Here is a 22,816-nt window from a genome sequence, read left to right as displayed (position 1 = left end):
GGTTGTTTATCGGGTTTTAATCCCGGGAGGTTGGCGGATGAATACGGTTAACTCATCGTGGTGCTCTTCCAATTACCCACACATACTGCGAACTGTGTAACGCGATGCATTGGCAGGCTGTTAGATAGCACAGTTCTGCGGAAAAGGAAACTGCATGTAGCGGTGGACATGGTCCCCAAGAATGGACGTGAGCCGCAGCGGCTTCTGTGGGGGCGCTCGCGATCCTACTGGCGCCACTTGAGCCCGCGTTCCATGTGCCGTTTAAGTATTGCTGTGTATGTCAATTACTATCAAACTTGTTTGCTGTTTGGCGTATGTTGACAGCTTTGTATAGGCAGCTGTTGACACTTTGCTGTGCTGCTGGTCAGAGGCAGGGACGCGTCTTCCTTTCACTTCGGCGGCTTTACGGTCATCGTACGAGGCCTAGGTAATGATGGGACACACGCGCTAATGCGGGTCTCCCGTTCCAGCCTCAAGTTCAGGTGTCACCGGATTAGGAACTTATTTGCTCATTGTTTCTATTACTGTAAGATCCTCGTTGGCATGTGACGAAAGCCTTTGGGCATACTGAGCACCGAGTCTCTTCATTTCTTAAAAAGATAGGGCTTCTATTCTACAATTTTAACAGTGTTTTAATGCCCTAGTAGTTTATTTAAGTACTTAACTTGATTTATGTACAACGGAATTCAGGCAAATCAGTGAAGTACTACTGTCTGTTTCGGTTTCTAAACGTGGGTAGCGTTAGGACATCTTGCTAATATCGTGTCTGTATGAGAGCAGAATAACCAGTGGACATGTATGCATTTTAATGCTTTATAATTTAACGTTTGTTGAGCGTATATTGGAGTTGTGTTATGGGATTAGGCCATAGACGTGCTGCTACGTAATCGGGCCACCATTGAATTGCACAGCTGACATGCTGTTCGATTACAATTTGTAATTTTATGTATATGCGAATATCATTATACAGTGTGACTAATTTACAAACCTTAAACTATTTTTTGTATTTGGTAAAAATCTTTGTAGCTGTTAGTTGGCTTATCATAAAATTGTTATCAAATAAAAATATTTGCTTAGCAATGATAAATGGCGAATCAAGTTGGCCATCCTTTCACATATTTTCCCTAAATGAATCCCGATACTTGTCGTGGGTGTCAATTAGTAACCGCCTAGTGTTGTTACCTCTGTTCGGCAGGCGGTTTTAGAGTTGTCTAACCTTTGACGTAATTTGTCGTTCCTTTGAGTTATTGTAGTAATAAATTTGTCACTCCTTGAATTATTTAAATAACAGATTTGTTTCTCTTCAAGAGATCACTACGTATCAACGATTACATGCGGCTCCACGGGATGATTTCGCAGCTTAAAAGGGAGCATTTGCAGTATAAATTAAAAATTTCGTGGGCTGCCTTTAGAAGATTGCATCACAGAATTGGCATCCAGATTGCGCGCGACGGTGGGCAGTCTATTTTGTCTTCTTTCGGACAATATTGGGAAGATAGGTGACTCCCTTTCTATTATCTCAGACGCGTTAGATGATGTACAACGTAATGCGTCTTTCCTAAAGGACTGCCAACCCATCTATCTTGTAGGATCCAGGCGCACCACTTCAGGGGAACGTCTTAATGGATTTCAGTCATATTGAACTTAAGTATTCCGAGAAACATGGGGTTAAACAGTTACGTAATCGGGAAAGGGACTTGTAGGTTGGGGTGGCATTCCTGAGCTTAGAGGGAGAGGATGTGTGGTCACAGCAGGAAGTTTTAAATCTTATCAGCTCCATAAACATAGACGGTAAGGTGACCAAGATCTCGGCAGTTTGCGCTCTGATCAGTTCGCCAAATTGCCCAACCCCGTTATGTGCCTCCGGTATATCTGAGTTGTCTGTTGATGATCTGCATCAAGTGCAGCAAGCGCTGTGGTGCTCGTCCCGTTTCAGTCTCATGCTGATGCCGTGCCCATACCACACTACGTGATATTTTCGTTGCTTTATCCATTACCAAAAGGGACACATTGTATCTTGGTATCTGAAACCTTGAGACATCAGGATTCCTTAGGAGAGCTCAGGGCTCGAATTATAGGCGAAAAATTGGCTGTGCGTATGCTGAATGAACATGAGTGGAGGTGTTATTGGCGGGTGCATGCATCAAAAAATGGTTGAAAAGGCTCTGAGCACTATGGGACTTACCTGCTGAGGTCATCAGTCCCCTAGAACTTAGAACTAGTTAAACCTAACTAACCTAAGGACATCACACACATCCATGCCCGAGGCAGGATTCGAACCAGCGACCGTAGCGGCAGCGCGGTTGCAGACTGTAGCGCCTAGAACCGCACGGCCACCCTGACCGGCGGTGCATGCATCTTCCGACACATTGGACCAATACGTTGAACGACTGCGTATGGCTGTGTCGGCACTTGATTTGAGTTTACCTAATCTGACTGTATCTCCAATATTCTAGAATGCGGCATTCGGGAGGATCGGTCTCTCTTTGTGTTTGCCCGCCGTCGGTGCAGCGCGGGTCATAAGAAAGTGTACCATCGACACCTTCCATTCCGCGGGATAACAAACCACCGAATCTGATTGGTCCGGTCGCAAGCGCTGATTCCGATGCTCTGCGTGTGACCACCTTGTGCTGTAGTGGCCTGTTGTGAGGAGACCCAGGCCTGACAGCTGACGACTAGGGGGTGGGGGCGGGGGGGGGTGTTGGTGGGGACCGAACGTATTTTATGCTGTGCAAAGATCTTCCCTTCCTTATGTTTGTGCCCTTGTTGGACAGGAATCAACTTCCTTTTTATTGGACTCTAGCACAGGTCCATCTCCTTGCTTCATTACAGGTTGTATCTGGAGTTTGGGCACTTGTGTAAGTTGCCGCTCGTCTTCCCAGAAATGTTGTCCGGCCAGTAGACAAGAGTTGCGTCTGGTTGGCGAGGTGCGTGATAATTTATCCGTTTGTAACTTGTAATGGCCGATCAGACTTCCCTTACTTATGGATTTGGTGGGCACCTTGGCTGCGATTTTATTCAGCTGACTGACCGGTCTTTGACTTTGCGAGTGGAACCTTGTTCTTTAAGTTCTCTCCAGCGGAAAAGATAGCTCTCTGCTCTTGTCGCGGTCAGAGCCGCATTAATTCTGTACGCTGCGAAAGCTGGGAGTTTGCAGTTGGTCATCTTCTGCTACAATAGGCAAGACAGTAGTTGGACCTGTTGGGGGAGTTTTTGGATCTCTTGTCTGACAAATTGGGTGTTGCTGATATGTTCAATACAATATTCGTTTAACTGATGATGTTCCAGTTAGACAGGCCTCTTATTGTCTTTCGCACGTAAAATGAAAACCTTTAGGCAGAAGATCGGTGTTATGTTAGGGGATGGGGTATTAGGCCTTTCACGTCACCGTATTCGTCACCAATATTCCTTGTCCCTAAAGCCCAGGGACAGGACTATAGGCCAGCAGTTGGTTACGGGGTTCCAAACAAGGAGGTCATATTGGTATCAGCTCCCTGCCTGATCTTCACAACTTACGTGGTTTCCTGGGACTAATGATTTCACTGTGCTGGACTTAAATCAAGGCTATTACCAAATTCACCTTCACCGAAGAATCTTAGCATGTCACATCCTTTTTCACGGACTGGAGTATGTATGAGTTTAACGGAGTGCCTTTCAGTTTGAGAACTGTAGCCGCTGTTCTTCCTCGTTTACTAGATCGTATCTTAGGAGATTTGAAATTTATGTGTGTTTACAACTACCTTAATGATGTGGTTGTCTATAGCCATTCGTTCCAAGAAGACCCTTCTCCACTTGACCAGATGTTGTCCAGATTTCGTTCTGCTGGGTTAACAGTTGAGTCGTCCAAGATTACCCTCGATAAGTGCCAGATCGCCTCGTTTCAAGCGATAGCATTAGGGTCTACCAGGAACGAACAACGGACTTGAAGGAATTTCCTCCACCTGGGAGTGAAAGGGAGGTGGCCTGGTTTGTAGGAATGGTTAATTATTTTCGTAAATTCGTTCCCAATTTCGGTCAACTTGCTGCTCCTCTTAACAACTTGCGCAGGAAGTAAGAGAGCTTAGTGCGGAGAGAAAGTCAGTACTGTGGTTTTCAGGCTATTAAGACCACTAATGCCTAATTCTCCCGTTCTGACTGCGCCTGATTCCGAAAGCGATTTATTGCCCAGACTAACGTTTCGAACGCTAGAGTCGCCACGACTCTTCTCCAGGAGGATCTGGGTGAAAGATTTTCTTTAGCTCTTGCCTCGGGGAGACTGACGGGCCCCGAACTTAGGCATTCGGTGTACGAGTGTGAGCCTTAGCGGTTATATTCGCCAATTAAAAGTTCAAATATTATCTTAAACACAGAGAATTTGATTTAGTAACCGACTATCAGGCGTTGAGTGGGGTTCTAGCTAGGCCAAGGAATACTGGTAGGACTCCGAGATGGGCTGTCCGCATATCAGCCTTCCGTTTCAAGGTACGTCATATTAAAAGCTCCGACAACCAAGTAGCAGATTCACTTAGTCGCATGTTTGAAGATGAGGATCTGGGAGCCGACGGTAAAGCTGGGGAGCCTCGTGATATTGCTTGGGGAGTATTCGCCGAGGTGTCGCAAGTGTGTGGCAGCCTTAAGACCAAGCAGGATCAAGATTCGTTGCTGGAACTGATTAGGAGGCAAGTATTGTGCAGAGGGTGTGTCCCGAAGTATTTATTAAATGATGGGATTTTGTGTAAACAGGTAGGTGAACTTTGTTAGCCAAGCATTTGTCTCCCTGTTGAGTTAGTTTACTCCATCTCTCATTCTTACCATAACTCCTTCGTGGGTGGCCATTTAAGCCTTTACAAAACCTTGGCGAAGATACATGCTCACCTCACTTGGCCTTAGTGGTGCATAGATATGCGCCGTTTGTTTAATGAGTGTGAGTCTTGTAAGGGAGCTAAACCGAACACTAACTCGCCCAGTGGGTTGCTGCGGTCCGAGCGAGAGCAGTATTCTATGGATTATATCAATTTCGTAGGACCTCTTCTTCGCACTAACAGGGCGAACCATTCCATCGTGGCTGTCGTCGATATGCTCTCTCGGTTTGCTTGACTACTTCCTAGCTGAGGAGTTACTGCTTCCGTTACCATCCTTCACTTAGACAACATCTTTTCATGGTTTGGCCACCCCAAGGCCCTTGTGAGCAATAAGAAACTGGTTCAAATGGCTCTAAGCACTATGGGACTTAACATCTGAGATCATCAGTACCCTAGACTTAGAACTAACCTAAGGACATTACACATATCCATCCCCGAGGCAAGATTCGAACCTGCGGCCGCAGCAGCCACGTGGTTCTGGACTGAAGCGGCTGGAACCGCTCGTTCACAGCGACCGGCTGAGTAATAACGCTCCTGCCTTTGTCTCCAGGCAGTTATATAGTTCTGTTTCCACAGTGCCATTAAGCATATTACCATCACGCCGTATTATCCTCAGGCGCCCTCTGCGGAAAGGGTCAATCGTAATCTTAAAACAGCCTTAATCATATTCCACTCTTAAGTCAGCGTGCAAATGCGATGGCTTCCTCCACTGGCTCCACCGTGCTTTCAGCTCCACCCAGCGTGAGGCACCCAAGGCTTTTCCCTCCACTCTTACGTCAGCCTATACCCTCAATTCTCGCCTCTCCAACTTGTGGAGCATTAATGTCCTTTCATCCATATCGATCACTTTGGACTTGTAAAGGAGAATTGGCAGCGGGCTTGACTGTGACCCATTTTGGTAAGGTGGGAGATAAGGCTTTTGTTTGGAACTTAATTGGGCGAATGCAGAATGATGCTGGTATTGTTAAGTTGACCACAGACCTTGTGGGCCCGATTCCTGTCATCAAGGTTTTGAGGCCTGTTAATTTGCTAGTCGAGGAATTAGCCACTGGGAAGACCTTTCGAGTTCATTTAGTGAGTTAAAGGTTGTTAATTAATAGACTTTTCCTTCTTGTTGGGGAAGAGGCCAGTATTATCCGGCGCCTACCTGAAGACATGAAGCTATTGGCGTCCTTGGTATTTATTTGAAATTATGTCCGAAGAAATTTCAGTAAACACTGCGCTTAAAGATTATTAATTCTGTCCTGGTGTGAGCTGGCCAGGAATCCGGTTCCTTAATGCCTTTGTGTGTCAATCTGGAAGTTTTTGTAAGCTCCAAGCTAGTATTTTGTAATTTTAATCTGGTACTTGAACTCATTGTTTGTTATCATTGAGTATTTTAAACTACTGATTCTAATTTCTGTTTGTTGTAGACCTCATGGCCCTTCCCTGGGAGAGTTGTTGGATTGGATCTTTAACTACAGTTGTGTGCACTCAGCCCAAAGGTACGCAGTGTTGGTCATGTACGTGTGTGCTTTTGCATTTGCCCACTCCCCTGCCCCAAGTTGAGGAGCCCTTCGGGTTATGTGTGTACGCTTAACCAGCCATCTGCCATTTGGTGCGTATCCAAATTACAGTGTCTATTAGTCCCTAAGAGCGCCAAGCAGAGCTACACCTTTCCTTACTTAATTTTCATTGAATTATTAAGTAATTATTTTTCTTGTATATTTCTCTTGTTATTGCTACCAATGTTAACTTGCAACGTTTGTGAGCGGGACGCTGCCATACTGAAGTTTTAGTAGTTGGTTTCCTTGGAAATAACCTTTAATTGGCCGTTTAAGTATTTCTGAGTATGTCAATTACTATCAGACTAGTTTGCTATTTGCTATACGTTGACAGTTTTGTATCGGCAGCGGTTGACGTATTGCTGGTCCGGGGCAGAGACGCGTTTTCCTGGTCCTTCGGCGGATTTCCCGTCATCGCAGAACCCGTAGGTATTGGTGGGTGACACGCACTTCGGCGGATCTCACGTTCCAGCCTCCTTTCGGGAGGGGCGGGGTGTCGCCGGATTAGAAAGTTACTTACTCATTGCTCCTATTATTGTAAGTTTTTTGTGGGGGAGTGATGAAAGTCTCTGGGCAAACTGAGCACTTACTTTCTTTATTTCTTAAATATATGGTTTTTATGGCCATATTTCTTTATTGCTTAAAAACAGTTTTTATGGCGTTATTATTTTAACATTGATTTAGGAATCCGGGACTTCCTTGAAGTATTTAACTTGATTTATGTGTAACAGGCTTCAGCCCAGTCAGTGAAGTACTACTGTTTGCTTCGGTTTCTACACGTGGGTTACGTCTGGCCATTTTGGCCGTATCTGGTCTACATGACAGCGGACGAACCAGTGGAGAAGTATGCATTTTAGTGCTTTTTTGTTTAACATTTATTGAAGTGATATTTGAGTCCTGTTGTGGGATTACGCCATAGTTGTGATGTTAGTCTCATAAACTGTTTTATCGGGCCACCATTGTATTGCACGGTTGACCTGTTCTTGGAGTAACATTTGTAATTCTATTTATAATGCAAATGTCCTCGTGCAATGTGACTTTTACTTATAAACCTTAACTGTTTGTATGTACGAAGATTGTTCAGAAAGTAAGTTCCGATCGCTCGCGGAATGGAAACCCACTGGGAAAATCCGGCAAAGCTTTGCCCAGACGTGTTTGGCAGTGTTTTTAGTGTGCCCGTCGATCGTGTTACGTCGCTCATTTCAGTTTCGAGTGAACAGTGAGCACGTAACGATGCGCAGGGAATGGCGTCTCCCGCCAAATATGAGGGCTGGTTAGAGATTTCGCCTGTGTCATGCAGCCCACATAACACAACTGTCCAACAGTTCCTTCTTCATGCCAATTCTTGGCCGCACACTGCAGGGGCAATGAAGTCGCTCCTGCAGCGTTTCCGATAATAAGTGTTTCATGACCCACAATACAGTCCGTAATTGGCTCCCCCTGAGTCTCATCTCTGCTCACAAGAACCGCTGGCTATGAGGACAAATTTTTCCGCAGGAAACGAGCTGCAGACCAGTGCAGATAACTGGTCGAAAGCACAGGCGGCTGCTTTGTATGACGAGGATAGTAGAAAGTTGATACCAGACTACGGCAACAATCGAAGTTGAAGCGGCGACTATGTAGACAAGTAGATGGAAGATGTACCTAACTGTTGCAAATAAAACATTTCTAGTTTTTCCTCTGGTTTCCATTTCGCGACCAATCTGAACTTACTTTCTGGACAACCCTCGTATTTGGTAAGAATCTTGGTAATTGTTACTTGGCTTACGATGGAATTGTTATTAAATAAAAACATTTGCTTAGGAATGATAAATGATGCATCCCGTTGGGTCTCACTTCCACAGGTTTTCTTAAAATTAATGGGTGTCATTTGGGTAGCCGCTGAGTGTGGATGTCGTAGGTGTCAATTCATTGCCGCAGAGCGTGGTTACCTTTCATTAGGCAGGCGGTTTCTCATTTGTCTGTCCTTTCACGTCATTTGTCGTTCCTTTAAGTTATTGTACTAATACATTTCTCATTTCTCGAGTTATATTAATATCTTTGGTCCTTTTCAAGAGGTCACTACTTGTCAGTAATTCCATTGGGTGTCCCGGGATGATTTCGAATCTTAAGAGGGAGTATTTGCATTACGGATTAAAAATTTCGTGGCCTGTCTATAGAAGATAACGTCACAGAACTGACAACAAAGTTCCGCCCGGCGGTGGATATTCCGCTTTTTGTACGTACAACATTAGGGAGGTAGATGCCGCCCTTCCTATTATCTCAGACGTGTTAGATAATGTGTAATTTAATGTGCCATTCATAAAGGGTAACCAACCCACCTAAGAGCAATCTTGTAGGAGGCAGGCACTTAATAGATTTAATTCATACTAAACTTAAAGATTCCGAGACACATGGGGTTACACAGTTACTTAATGGGATAAGGGCCTTGCAGGTTAGGGCGGTAATCCTGAATTCAGAGAGCGAGGGTGCGGGGTTAGAGCAGGAAGCCTTAATTCGTAATCAGCTCCATGATAATAGGCTATCTGGTGCCTGGGATTGTGATAGTTGGCCCTCTGATCAGTTGGCCAAATTACCCAACCATATTATGTGCCCCCTTAGCGGTACATCTGATTTGTCTACTGATGATTCGCATCAAGTGCTGCCAGTGGTGTCGCTGCTTGTCCGGTTTGAGTCTCATGCTGATACCACAACACGTGATCCTTTCGTTGCTTTAGAAACTACGAAACGGACACTGTCTATCTTGGCCTCTGAATCCTTGAGGCATGAGGATTCCATACGACAGTTCAGAGCTCGAACTGCAGATATAAAATTGTCGGCGCGTACGCGCGATGATCTTGAGCACAGTTATTATTGGCGGGTGCAGGCATCTTCCGAGACCTTGAGCCAATACTTTTGTGAGCGTTGGATTGATATGAGATTCTGTTATTCTGCGCAATGGATTAATCTGAGATGTACCCTTTACCCTGTGGCTCCTGCAAGATTCAATTTCCAAACCCACAATTCTACAGAAGTCAGACAGAAGCTCCTGACGTTCTAAAGAGAAATGCCTGAAAAACTTTCAGCAATAAATATCTTCTGGAGTTGTCCACTGTAAGGAAATGACACAAAAATTCACAAAATTTCTTACGTAACGAGTGGGATACTTTGGTACTGGAGTAGTGCTAATTAGTGTATGAAAAACATGAAACTAACGAAAGTTATAATTTATTTTGCAAAAATTCTGATAAATCACAATGGCACTTTTAGTTATGGATTGAAGAAATTATATCCTGGTTCTTTTCGGAATGTGAAGTTACCTCTTAAGGATAGGATTCGCTTATGAAATGTCTATACAAAGTTTAAGATTGTTGTTGACTTGGCAGAATGGCTGAGAGGCGAGCCTACTCAATTTATCCTTTAGAATGTTGCTAGGTACAGTCAAGGCTGACGTTTATGAAATGCAATGGCGTGTACTGTTGTGGAAGAAATATGGGGCTCGCAATAGCTGTAGCGCACAATACTGTAAGCTGCGATGACTGTTGTCTGCGCCGCTCGCTGCTGACAAATAAGATAACTCTGGTTGTATCTGGATTGACCTTCGCCAATCAACCTCTCCCTACGCCTTGATGAAGTGAAGGATTCTTATTCGCCCCTAGTATAACTATTGGCGTGGTACACCGGTCAGATAACCAGTCCACTGCGATGCCTCTCAAAAATTCGCTCGCAGCCGTTTAACTATAACTCTGTCCATTCACACCACACAATAAGTGTGTTGGCCAACACAGTGAACAAACACATTGAACAACGCTTAATCGCAACGACTCAATATAGAGAGTTGCACTTCGATTCGCTCTCGACAGAGGTGCTCTCCCAGTGAAGTACTGAAGAGAGACTTGTTCCTGCTCCAAGAGCGACAACGGAACGGCCCCTCTCCCGCCAGACGTGAAGGGGTACATCTTTCCGTCTCTTCCATTACTCTTTCGGCTCAAGGCGTCAGAAATATCGTCTGACAATCAGCATTGCTCTTCTAAAACGGGAAAATTACGTTTCGTTTAAGGGCGACCAATCCAGAAATCTGTAGTATCAGTATTTGGTGTTTGCTGCCTCCCTGTGAAAATCTCTGAAACTGCGTGCTATGTGTAAAGAATGCGTAGGCTGGCCGCTCCCGCACAATGTAGCGGAATTTGCTTTTAAGCCGAACACGGGGTCGTTCCTCCTTTCCCTCAGGCGAACGCTGTCTGCTCCACGGGCGGCCACCGACGGACGTAGATGGGTTGGGACTGTCCTCCTGGTGAGCGATTGCCTCTCTCGAACTAAAAGCTCCTGTGACCATTGTGTCTGGAAGATATGTGTGTACGCCAGCCTCGAGTATTTCATCCATGGCGCGCACTTGCGATTTATTAGTTATTTGCATATCGCTTACATGAATTCATACATCATTGACTTTATCTTATCGAGTTGGGGTTCGAATGAAGCGTCTTGATGTGCAGAATATAATTGTGAGAGCTGAATATGTAAGCAATGAAGGTCAGGAGACCACGACATCTTACATACCTCCATCCTTCTGACAAAAGTTTTGTCTTGGGCTTGTCAATGCCGAGGAAAATTGTTCTTTTAGATTTTCCAATAAACTTTTCTCAGACATTCTTAACAATTTATATTCTGTAATGGTTTCTTTATAGCTATTGTTTCTATTTTTTAATTCTACAATTTATGTTTTGTTGCCGGCCGCTGGTGGCCGAGCGGTTCTGGCGCTACAGTCTGGAACCGCGCGACCGCTACGGTCGCAGGTTCGAATCCTGCCTAGGGCATGGATGTGTGTGTTGTTCTTAGGTTAGTTAGGTTTAAGTAGTTCTAAGTTCTAGGGGACTTATGACCTCAGCAGTTGAGTCCCATAGTGCTCAGAGCCATTTGAACCATTTTATGTTTTGTTGTTAGGCAAATATAGACTTTACAAAGGTTGTTATTCTTTATCATTTCCAGTATGTGTCTCTGTTTCTCTTTTTCATTTCCAAAAATAGTTTTTACAATATTAATTTTTCTAAACTCGTAAGTGTACAGTGTATCATGTTTTAGTGTGGTTATATCTTTTCTTTAGTTAAGCTTGCGTAAATATTCGCAAAAGATCTGTTGTATTACTTTGTTTTATTTATTTAGGCATTATCTTTTTCTTTATGTGTCACTGTTTTTATATTTTTTTTATTTTTTGTAAGAATGAAGAAGTGTTTCCTTTTAATTCTATCCTTGGTTTAAATATTATTACCCCAAAAATGGGTTTTTGAATGTTCCTTAAACAAGAAAAGTCTGCACAAATCCTTTTCTAATTTTACATATAAATGAAATAAATAGACTCTCCATGAGTTCATGAGATTATATAACTATACTAACTAAGTTTCTTTACAAAAGGTTTAAGGTATCTATAAATTGTGGACTTTACATACATAATGAAAATAATTACTTTAACAAGAAAGGAAAAAGTTACTTTTACAAAAGTATCATTTCCTTAACTCTACATTTGTATTATATCAGTCTTTTCCTTTTTTGCTGCGTCAGTTTTTGTGCTCCTCGATTCCCAATGAAATACCGGAAGGCGTTGACTCATTTGTATGGGGGTCACAAATCATAAGAGAAGCACTCTAGCATGCGATGCCGGGTCTTACTTGTTGACATTGTAATCATGGAGTGGTACTTTTAGCCGATGATGATGGCTGTGGTTTACTGCATAAACAGTGATGTCTTGGTACTCCCTTGCTGTCACATCTGGGACGGTGTGGCAGTTCAGTGATCGTAGTTGACTACCAACGATCGTCAACCAATATTGTACTGTGACGTCTTAGTACTTCACACCTGGTTCGGTATGGAAATTTGATGATGTAGTAGGGAAAATACTGTTCATTTTGCTGAATCTATTTCTAGATAATGTTGGTTGGTACTACTTAATATTCCGTTCGCCGTTCGCTTGTATTTGTTTGACGATTCAAGTTTTATTTTTGGAGAGGTGGTTGTGGTAGTTTCCATGCCTCAAAGTTAATGGAAAAACGTTTGTAGCAATTTGTTTTGCACGATAGGAGAGAAAGGTATCTTGCTGTCTTCTGCCTTTCTTCATCTTGCATCTTCTGTTCTTCTCTTCTTTCTTGCATTCTTCTGTTCTTCTTGGGCTAGGAATACGTGAATTTTAGTGTAAGAGTGATATAGGACCTCTGGGATCTGACTGCCTTTCCAAATGTTACTTGATGAGTTTGTTGATCTTAGTAATTTTTTGTACCTTCATTGTCGTCTCGCCACATAATGATTGCCCCCACGCTCTTCTGTTGTTTAGCAGTGTCGTGACATATGATATGTCCGTGCTGCGAGTTGTCTTCCTGAAGTCCAACCTAGTTGCAACCTGCATTTCCAGTGTGGAGTTAGTCTTCATGTTGTTGTTATTGCCCTAAGTGCTTTCTCAACATGTCTGTACCCTCTCCGTCGCTATCTCGAAGCATCTGGTGTTAAGGGGGCTGGTGATTGGTGTTGGTGGCGATGTCTCTCTGATGCGTAGAAATATTTACAATTTTTGTTTTACATATATTTGTTATTTACAAAAAACACTGATTTTATATAATGCAAAAATTTTCTGATAGTGGCAAAATTATTGTATATATATCATTTCTTTTCTTTATTCTAATTATGTCCTAGCATTTCTTCATTCTTTTTACTTGTTGTGTACCATTTATTGTTTGGGTGCATGTTGTAGTGTAGTTGATACTACAAGAGACTGTTAGTGCGAAATGTGTCTCTTTTTCCTTTAATTAATGTGTTATTTTGTTGATCTATTAATTTATCTTTTATTTAGTGGTTAGTATAAGACGGGGGAGGGGGGGAGACGTTAATTTGCCTAACCTCTTCCGCATTTTTCAATTCAATCTTTACGTTTTGCAGTATTTGGTGCCCTAACTTCTACATCTGGTTCTTCTTTGCTGTGTTGTTCTTGTCTCTGTGGACCATAATTCCTCGGTAATTATTGGCTCCCTGGTCTCGCCAGGTGCTATTTCTAACATCGTGACCTCTTTCCAAGTACCCTTGACCGTTGGCATTTTGATTCCTAAACCGATATCCGCCACTGTGTGAGTGTCCAATGATTCTGGTTATCGTTTCTATGCCAGTTGTCTCCAGTGTGCCACTGTCCTTGTGTGTTAAATTGCCTGAAATTGTTGGTGTTAGGATTGCAATTATTATTATTGGAATATTCGTTCCTACTCCTCTCCTTTTGCTGTTCCCTTTCCTTTCTTTCCTCTTTCACCTCGTCTTCTTTAAACATAAATTCAAGTTCCCTTAGAACCTCTTTGAATTCTTCAGTATTTTCATTTTTTCCTACTGTAGCCTGTTGATACTTTGTCGGTAATTTCATTCTACACAGACGTATCAGCTCTCCGTTACTGTATGGTTTGTCTAGGCATTGATTCTTTTTGTCCATTGTATCAAAGAATTATACCACGCTTTTCTCTCCTGAGTTTTCATATGGTGTCATCTGAAGTAACTCGTATTTAATTTTGTTTTGCACCTCCTTAGACCAATATCTTTCGAGAAATGCTGTTCTGAACTGTAGGTAAGACGTACAGGTAGCCGCGACCTTTTGCATCACCTCTGCTACTCTCCCTGACATGTGTGCACAAATGAAGTCAAGTTTGTGAGCTACGCACCAGTGGTTTGGTAAGCCTACTTGAAACTGGTCGATGAATGTGCGTGCATGCATGCTACCGCCTTCTTCCTTGCAGTGTTGAAATTTTCTAACTGTAAGGAAGTGGTCTGTTTCATATCAATTCATAAATCCGGTTTGTGGCTGATTCATGGACTCAAATAATCTGCCACTGCTTGTGTCGTCGTGTTTATTCTCTTTTAATGAACTGCCTGTCTGCCTATTCTCAGTTTCCAGACTCATATCCGTGTCGTACCGTATCATTGGTGAACGAAAGTGTTGTTCGTGTGTTTCTACTCTCGTCGTTCGTGGTATAGTGTCTGTGCTGCTATTATGTTGCGTCATTGGATTTACTGGTTCAGTTGCCTGTCTTTCTATTGGTATCGGCTGAATGTATGTGTTCCCTTTTTCTAGATACTGTGCCTGGTCCAGTGGAATGTCATGTATTGCTGTAATCGGTGTTTTCTGTTTCGATTTCTGCGCGAGTGTTACGTCTAGCCTTGGTTCTACTTGAACGTTCTTAGACGGCGCGTGTTCGTGTGCTGAATTAATGCCTGACGCGTCAGTTGTTTCACTACAGGTATAATCGGTCTCGATCTTTTCTTCGATAGTTTGTATCAACTCTGTTCGAAGCTTTTCAAACTGATCTTTGTTTTCAAGGTCTATTTTATTGATCCGCTGATCATATTTTTTCAGTGCATCCTTTGCGACTTTGCTTTGAATTGCTTCTTCTTCCGAAATTTGTATTGCTGTTCGAGTGGCTTTTTTCGTAAAACGTTCCATCTTTTTTTCAACGTTTACGATGTCCAATTGGACCTTGTCCACGTCAGTGAGTAATTGCTGCTGAATTTGTGTTAGTACCTGAATGCGTTCTCTAGATTCTTTCGCGTCTTTGTTTATCTGAGTGATCTGACTATCAGTTCTGGCGATCCCTTTTTCCATCTGGATTTTAACCTGTTGGATCTGTGTCTTAATCTCTTGTCTCAAGTTCTGATTATCCTGTTGGATATGTGTCTTAATAGCCTGATTCTGTTTCGTAACACTAGCGTTAATTTTTTGTAACATCTCCATGATCGCGTCCTGTCCTGTAACACTACCTTCTGCTGAACTATGTATTCTCGATCTATTGTTTTCCACTGAGCCAGTTACGTTGTTTACTGGGCTATGCTGTGGCGTTTCTAAGTTTGATAACTGCAATAAACCGTGCTGTCTGTGTTGAGGACTAGTTGCGTTTGTCATTGAACCATTACATGGCGCAAACTACTCCGCATTCTGCCCTCTCTGTTGTGTATGTCTTGTGTTTGCAGGTGCAGTTGCGTCTTTTACGGAACCTTTTCGTGGCGCTCGTAACTCCGCAAAATTCTGTGTCTGCGGTTGGGGAATACTTAGGATATGTACGATAGTTTCGACATAGTCCAAATGTTCCCCTCTTCCTCACTGTCTACTTCTCTTTGAGCGTTAGCTAACTGCCTGTTCATTGACTGTATTGACGCGTATTCTGTCCCTGAATATGTGGCAAACAAACGCGTTTCCTGTGCTCGTTTCGCTTCTAATCTTTGCCATTTCCTACGTGGGCTGTCTATTTCTCGCTCAGAATGTGCCCTACGAGGAATTTCATATTCTGGAAATCCGATGTTCTCATCCCTTCGATTCCCGTCTGTCTGATCTGTCTCAATTTTATCCCAGTCTAACTGAGCCTGCTGATTCTGCAGCTCCCCGACTGTCCTATTCTCTGATTCACCGTCTGACCTATTTTCAGGTTCACCTTCTTTCCTATTCTCAATAAGCTCGTTTACTTGCTGTCTATCTGGTTGATTCTCCCCGATATTGTCTACTTGCTGTCTATCACGTAACCTTTTGGCTTGTGCTCTCGTTAACATGGAAATTCTTTCAACACACCATAACCGTATCTACAAAACTGTATTGCCACTTACCAGTTGGTTGAACCAACAACGACAACAACGTCGTGACTTCTCGGGTAATGTTCTGTCTACTCTGCTACAGCCTCCAATCTCTACCTGTGCGCTTGCAAAGGGAGGAAAATGTTATTTCTTAATTCTAATTTGTATGATGATGTGTCACACTGCGTCTCTGCGTCGCTCTGCGTCTGATCCTATCACCTGAAAATTCTATGCCCTAACAGCTACACAAAAATCAGTTTGGTTTTAGGAAAGGTAAAGGCACGAGAGAGGCAGTTCTGACGTTGCAGTTGATGATGGAAGCAAGACTGAAGAAAAATCCGTACATATTCCTGGAAAAAGCGTACGAGAAGGTGAAATGGGACACGATATTCGAAATTCAGACAACATATGGGGAGAGATGGTTCATACACAATATGCACTGGAACCAAGAGTAATCAGAAGACTGGAAGATCATGAACCAACGAGAAAGAGTGTAAGTAAGGGCAGCAGGAAGATCAACAACAAACGAGAAAGAGTGTAAGTAAGGGCAGCAGTCCTTCACCAATACTGTTCAATCTAACCATGGAAGAAGCAATTAAGGAAATAAAAGAATGTCGGAAGATTGGAATGGAAATTCATAATGGGGGAATATGAATGGTAAGATTTGATCATGACAGTGTATCCTCACTGAAGGTGAAGAAGTGTTACATGATCTGTGTAATGAAATGATCATTCTAATGAGTATGTAATTATATTACGAGTAAACCGAAGAAGAAAGTAATGATAAGTAGCTGAAATGAGAACAGCGAGAGGACACGAATGTTACACAGTCACTGACAAAAGCACATTCCAATCTACTTGCGTCAAATATAGTCCTTAATTTGAAGAAGAAATTCTGGTAATGTGCATTTGGAGCACAGTTTAGTTAAGTATAGTAGCGAAAACCGAAGCAGAAGAAAATCAAAGGATTAGAAATGTGGTGCTATAGAAAAATATTGAAAGGGATGCGGGGGTATATAAGGAACGTGTGGTCCCTGAAGTAAACTTGTAATTTTTGTGATCATTTTTTGTGGTGCTGACGTCAGCGGATGTGACGGTGTCGCTGACTGGCATATGTATATACATACACATAGATAACGTACGCAAGTGATCGCCGAAGTAATCTGGTGCTACAAATCAGCGGAAATATTTACTTTCAATTCATTTGATTTCATTTCTCGCATGCACTCACAAAGTTAAACAAACGCCTAATGACCCGTTTTTTTACACAGTATTTTCGAATTCACTTGCACGTGCAACTAGTTTATTACGTCAAAATATGGGTTACCTCACGTCACAGACACCGTGGAATAAACACATATTTTTCAGAACTGAACTAATCTGTCTATCTAGCTGTAACTTTCCATTTATTAGCGTCGCTTTGGTATGATAGGAATTCGAGACGCGTGGAATTAATGAGTTAAAGTAATTGTCTTTGCCGACGCACTCTAGATTTTGTGGATGAACAGAGCAAGCTGTGTTTCGCAGGTTCTGTGTTTGAGGGATCCATGTTGGTTTTAAGAGATTTCCATTCTCCAGATGCATCATCGTGTGTGTGCATAAGCCATTTTCCATCATTATACACTATAATTCCGTTATCGTCATAGGCCCAAAATTATGTGTCGATAGTAATGCCCTGTACTCTTTTTCCAATCGCTTGGTGCAGTGTTTTGTTACAGTGACCAAAGATATAGTACAGTTAGTTCTTCATGATAATATTTACAGAAACTCACACGTACCTCATCGGGTAAAGACGCATTTCCTACGCTGGACTTGGTACGGAGTTACTTAACAGCTGTTTAGTTTAACCTTTAAATCTAAAGTGGGTGGAAGGGTTGACCCAATAAAATGAACATTTCAATTCCAATGGGTTTATTAATTAACCAAAACAATCTCACTCAAAATTTGACAAGCGCCACTCGAGCAAGATTATTTAAGAGACATTAATTACATAAATAATGAGCAAGTTAATAGATAACTTTAACCAACAACTCTAGTTAAGAGAGATTATTTAACACCATTTTAATTAACATTACTTATAAAACAACGTTTGACACACAGTCACAACTTTAACACGAATACTTAAAAGATATTTATAACTTCGTCAATCTTACAGAGCGACCCCGAAATTATTCAAATGCCCTTTGACTTGTAAGATGGACTTTTAAGGAATAGAAAGTTACAACTATCTACAATGATAAATGTGTAATAACCGAAGCAAGGTCGAAGCTTATAAGGCCGAAGTTTAACCACGAACTGTGGAACCGACTGACAGAAGTAATACTTAACTTCGAATCAAGACGTGGCTCCGTTAGCAACCCCACGTCCAGTAGGCCACCAAAGGTGATCCAAGGAAACGCTACCGAAGAGGAACACACGAGCTCAGGTGAGGTGCACCTCAGCTCACTGATAAACGAACCGCACCCGACAACAGAAGGCAGAACAACCTTTCTTAACCATAACATTTAAGATTGACCTATAAATGTAAAATCAAGGCTAAACAACAACTAATTTGACTAGTAAGTGCTTCCTTTAACTGAAATAATACTTGATAAACAAACTCTAAGAGTGGGAAATGAACTGGCTCGCAAGAACCGGCACTCACTAGAACTTAATTAGACACATCTAACAAATACATCAGTATTATGCGGAAGCAGAGCACACGCTTAGTAGGAGGCCTCAAAAGAAATGGAACAAGCATAACATCACACGTCGTGCAACGCCTAACTGTACCAAGAGCGATCACAACCACGGTTAACTAAGCGCTCTTAGTACGTAGCGTACCTAACTGTCTATCTTTATGCTGAGGCGATTTTGCGAAGATGCCAGACTATCACTTCGCAAGACCATAACACCGTCTGCCTCCAAGGAAGAGGGCACATCCACAGATTATGAGGTCGCCGGAGAACGCACAGTGCCGCCCATCTCCCGCCGACTCCAATACAACCACGTGACACCCACCGCCCGTCTTCTGTCTGCCCGCCAATCGCCGACTCGCGCACCGCCACGTTCCGTTCTCTCAGCGTTGTGTCCTCTCACCCTACCCGCGGTCGGCACTCCCTTGTATCTCAGGCCGGCCAAAGCCCAAAGACAAACCACTACACTAGGAAATCGATGTCAGAGATTATACTTGTGCCAGTCCCGCCACGACTCAGAACGATAATTCATTTTCAATTTCTTCATGAAGTAGCTCAATGATATCATAAAGCAGTTACCAACCACTCATTTCAAGACCTTCATTGTCAACGCATTTTATTTTTCCAGTGTCATTCGATCTGTTTGACCTACAAGATTACTGCTGCTAAGTTTTTGGTTGCCTTGATTTTCCATGGTGACCTATATTGATAATATTTAATTTATCAGTATTCATAAAGTAAATGAAGATGAATTGCATGTGGAAATTGCATAGTGGATGTCTAGCACCAGTACTTATAATGGATGTGTATTGATGGCTTTGAAGTTCTGCATTTTTTCTGTTTTCCGCGTTATATTTTGTAACATCATGGTAAACGTATCGTTGTGTTACAAACACCTTCACGAAACGACAAGGTAGAAATTAGGTTCTCGTTAGCTCTTTTTCAACGAAGAATCTGATTTCACGTACATTCCAGGTGTTTAACTTCTACCAATGGCTAACAGAGATTCTATGAAAGAGAGATATGCACTTCTTTAAAAATTTTTGGGGAATAATAGATAAATGATAGATATTTAGCAGAAGAGAATGATACATAGCTATTCTTTAAGCAACTTATCAAATTATGTTTTAAACAAAGAAACCTCTTGTACTTAACATATGCTACATAGAAAATTTATTAATCTCCAGTAAGGTGTATATATGTGCTAACTTCTCTCAGAACTTATTTTCTTGTCCTGTGAGAGAGTAGCATTTGGAAGTCATTAGGAAAGCATTGTTTGCTTGTTCTTTTGGTTCATTGACGATACTGTGCAGTGTTACGATTTTATTTTTAAATTTTTCTGTTTCTTCAAAGACGTTTATTAAATTCCCCTGTCTGTATAATGAATGATTTGTAAGTTGTTTTGCATTGAATGATTCTCATGAGCAATGTGAAGAGCGAAGGTTGACTTTCTTATGTTTTTCAGCCAAATTACTTTGAGTTGCTCCTTGTATATTATCTCGAACTTCTACCTGTCTCATCAGTGTAAGATTTTGGAAAAGAATCACATAATAGTTTTTACATACCAAATTTCTCATACAAATGAGTGGAAACTCCTTAGTTTTGATTAGCCTGTTGCTACAGATTATTGTTTGTGAAGAAACGTATTACGATATATGTACTTGTCAATAAACTGGCTATCGTTTAAAACAGACTTCCTATAAAGTATATACCAGCTTATTTGTTGGTGCTCTTAGGATCTTGTATTAGCAACGAGGAGATGGTGGGTATGTTATGTTAAGCTTTTATATTATCTTGACGTTCCTCAATAACGAATGGATTGCAGCTATTGTATGTACACACAGATTAATACGATTACTCTATATTGCCTGTTAGGATCTTTCTGCACCCAATCCAGCATTCCTCTGGAGTGTGCAGGAGAATGCTGTTTTATGTCGACCTGGATGATAAGAACTACTGTTGTTACCCACATCAGTGGTTGCTGGTTTCTTAAATGTACCAGACAAGTGTTACTGACTGTGATGTCAAGGAAATCCGTGCACTTAGTCTTTTGAAGCTCTACAGCGAAAGTAATGTTTTTGCATATTTTGCTGAGTTGATTTGCAAAAGATTTTTAGTTTTCCACTTGTCCCACTGGAAATCATTATTGTATCATCATCACATCTATTGTAAGGTAAATTAAGATAATGATTTGTTGAGATAATTTGGTGCTCTGTGTTGTTTATATACACTCAAACACGCTCACACACACACACATATATGATTGACTAGTAGGCCAGGTAGACTACTACAGATTGCTAATCCATCCTGCTGTTTGTAAAACGTGTTCTGGAGACTGAAATAGAAATGTGACACAGTGAGTTCCCACAGTTCTGTCAGTTCATATATTTCTGGTTAGCTGAACTTTTTAAAACTCAAACAGAATATTTCTTATAAATAAACTGGAAGCAGTGTTGATCGGATAATTTTTTTTAAAAAAGATCAAGACTGTTTCCAGTTTATTTGTAATAATTTCAGATCGCTGTTTTCCTATATAAGAACTATGTTCTTTAAAATGTCAAAGGAATATTTTTTATTATTTCAGCAGCTTCTGGAACTGCTATCTATGTGTGTACATAGGTTATGTCTAGGGAAGGGTCTTATCTGTGTCTGGAGCATTAGATTGCATGGAACTAAATGGATCTTAACAAATCTTGGCTAAAATTCTCTAAATAAGGATAAGTGCGTAGGTAGTTTCTTCGTTGTATGTTTAAACAAAGAATTGGCAAGCATGGATTGTGCTATTCACATAATTCCTGTACCTCATTGTTGAGACCAGTGAGAAACCGCCGACAGTTGACGATCACATACATCATGCCGCCGCCCTGCACGCGAGACAGTTGTCTGCAGGGGAGCCCATTGTGCAAGTCTCGTCTCGCTCAACTTATTCGTGTGGCAAACATAAGATCTCGATCCTGCATTACGCACATTTCTGTAAATTATTATCATTTACACACATCAAGTTCTTTTGTCTCTTCAAAGATTTATTTCTATCGGCCAATTTATTGTTAACAACACGTACGGGCTCGGACAAAAATATGGAAATACTGGGACAAATTCATGATTTAACATAAACGCAGATGCTAGACAATTCTGCAAGTTGCGCTGTCGTATGTGATGACGAGCGGCCCCTGTTCAATGTCCTCAGTGCGTTGCAACTGTAGGTCGTGGTCAAAACACTGTTATCGACAGTTATGAGCGCATTATATCGGAGCTAAGTGAATTCCAAAGTGGGAAAATTGGTAGTGCTCGTACGGTGCGTGCATCCATAGCCGAGGGAAGCCGAGGTTGGTGTTTCGATGGGCACCGTATCGAAGTTTTATACTGCGTGCGGATAAAGCACATTATACTCTAAATTGAGATTTTCACTCTGCAGCGGAGTGTGCGTTGATATGAAACTTCCCGGCAGATTAAAACAGTGTCCCGGACCGAGATTCGAACTCGGGACCTTTGCCTTTCGTGGGCAAGTGCTCTACCAACTGAGCTACCCAAGCACGACTCACGCCGCGTCCTCACAGCTGGCAGAAGCAAAGCTGTGAGGACGGGCCGTGAGTCGTGCTTGGGTAGCTCATTTGGTAGAGCACTTTCCCGCGAAAGGCAAAGGTCCCGAGTTCGAGTCTCGGTCCGGCACACAGTTTTAATCTGCCAGGAAGTTTCATTATACTCTAAGTCACAATGCGAACAAATTTACAGCGATCGTGACAAACGGTCATTGAAGAGGAGTGTGATGATAAACAAGAGGACGACATCTGAAAAAGTCACTGCAGAATTGAATGTCGCTCTCGCGGACTCTTGTCGGCACCAAAACAGTGTGAAGTGATCCCCATAAGTAGGGAACTGCGATTTTTCGCATCACTAGTGCAAATAACATCTGCAGATTTTGTGGATATCCCTTGTGGCAAAAGTTGATCGTAGGAAGTGGTACGGTGAAAGTGATTTATTGGAATTACATTACAGAATTTTAATTTTATTTTCATAGATACTATTTGAGTGCATCTCTATAAGTGATTTTGTTGTTTATGTTGTTATTTTGCCTAGAAATTTTCTTGATCTAGTTGCCACGTATATTCTATGTCTCCCTACCATAAATGTAAACAAATTGTACAGAAATCGTAGTTTCTGGTGTAGGAACGAGAGCGTATGAATTTTGCGTGGCATC

The 22,816-nt window shown here is 42.0% G+C and overlaps 1 non-coding gene across 1 annotated transcript; it reads right to left on the bottom strand.

Annotated features, from left to right (window-relative positions):
* Window positions 1-22,076: 22,076 nt before the first annotated feature.
* Window positions 22,077-22,151, bottom strand: Trnas-cga (transfer RNA serine (anticodon CGA)). Its single transcript has one exon. It is a non-coding gene; the product is annotated as a tRNA-Ser (tRNA).
* Between the last annotated feature and the right edge of the window lie 665 nt (window positions 22,152-22,816).

The sequence above is a fragment of the Schistocerca nitens genome, chromosome 6, assembly GCF_023898315.1.
Source record: "Schistocerca nitens isolate TAMUIC-IGC-003100 chromosome 6, iqSchNite1.1, whole genome shotgun sequence".
Lineage (NCBI taxonomy): Eukaryota > Metazoa > Arthropoda > Insecta > Orthoptera > Acrididae > Schistocerca > Schistocerca nitens.
The sequence above is the reverse complement of the archived record's forward strand: the minus strand, read 5'-3'. Positions and strand labels throughout refer to the sequence as shown.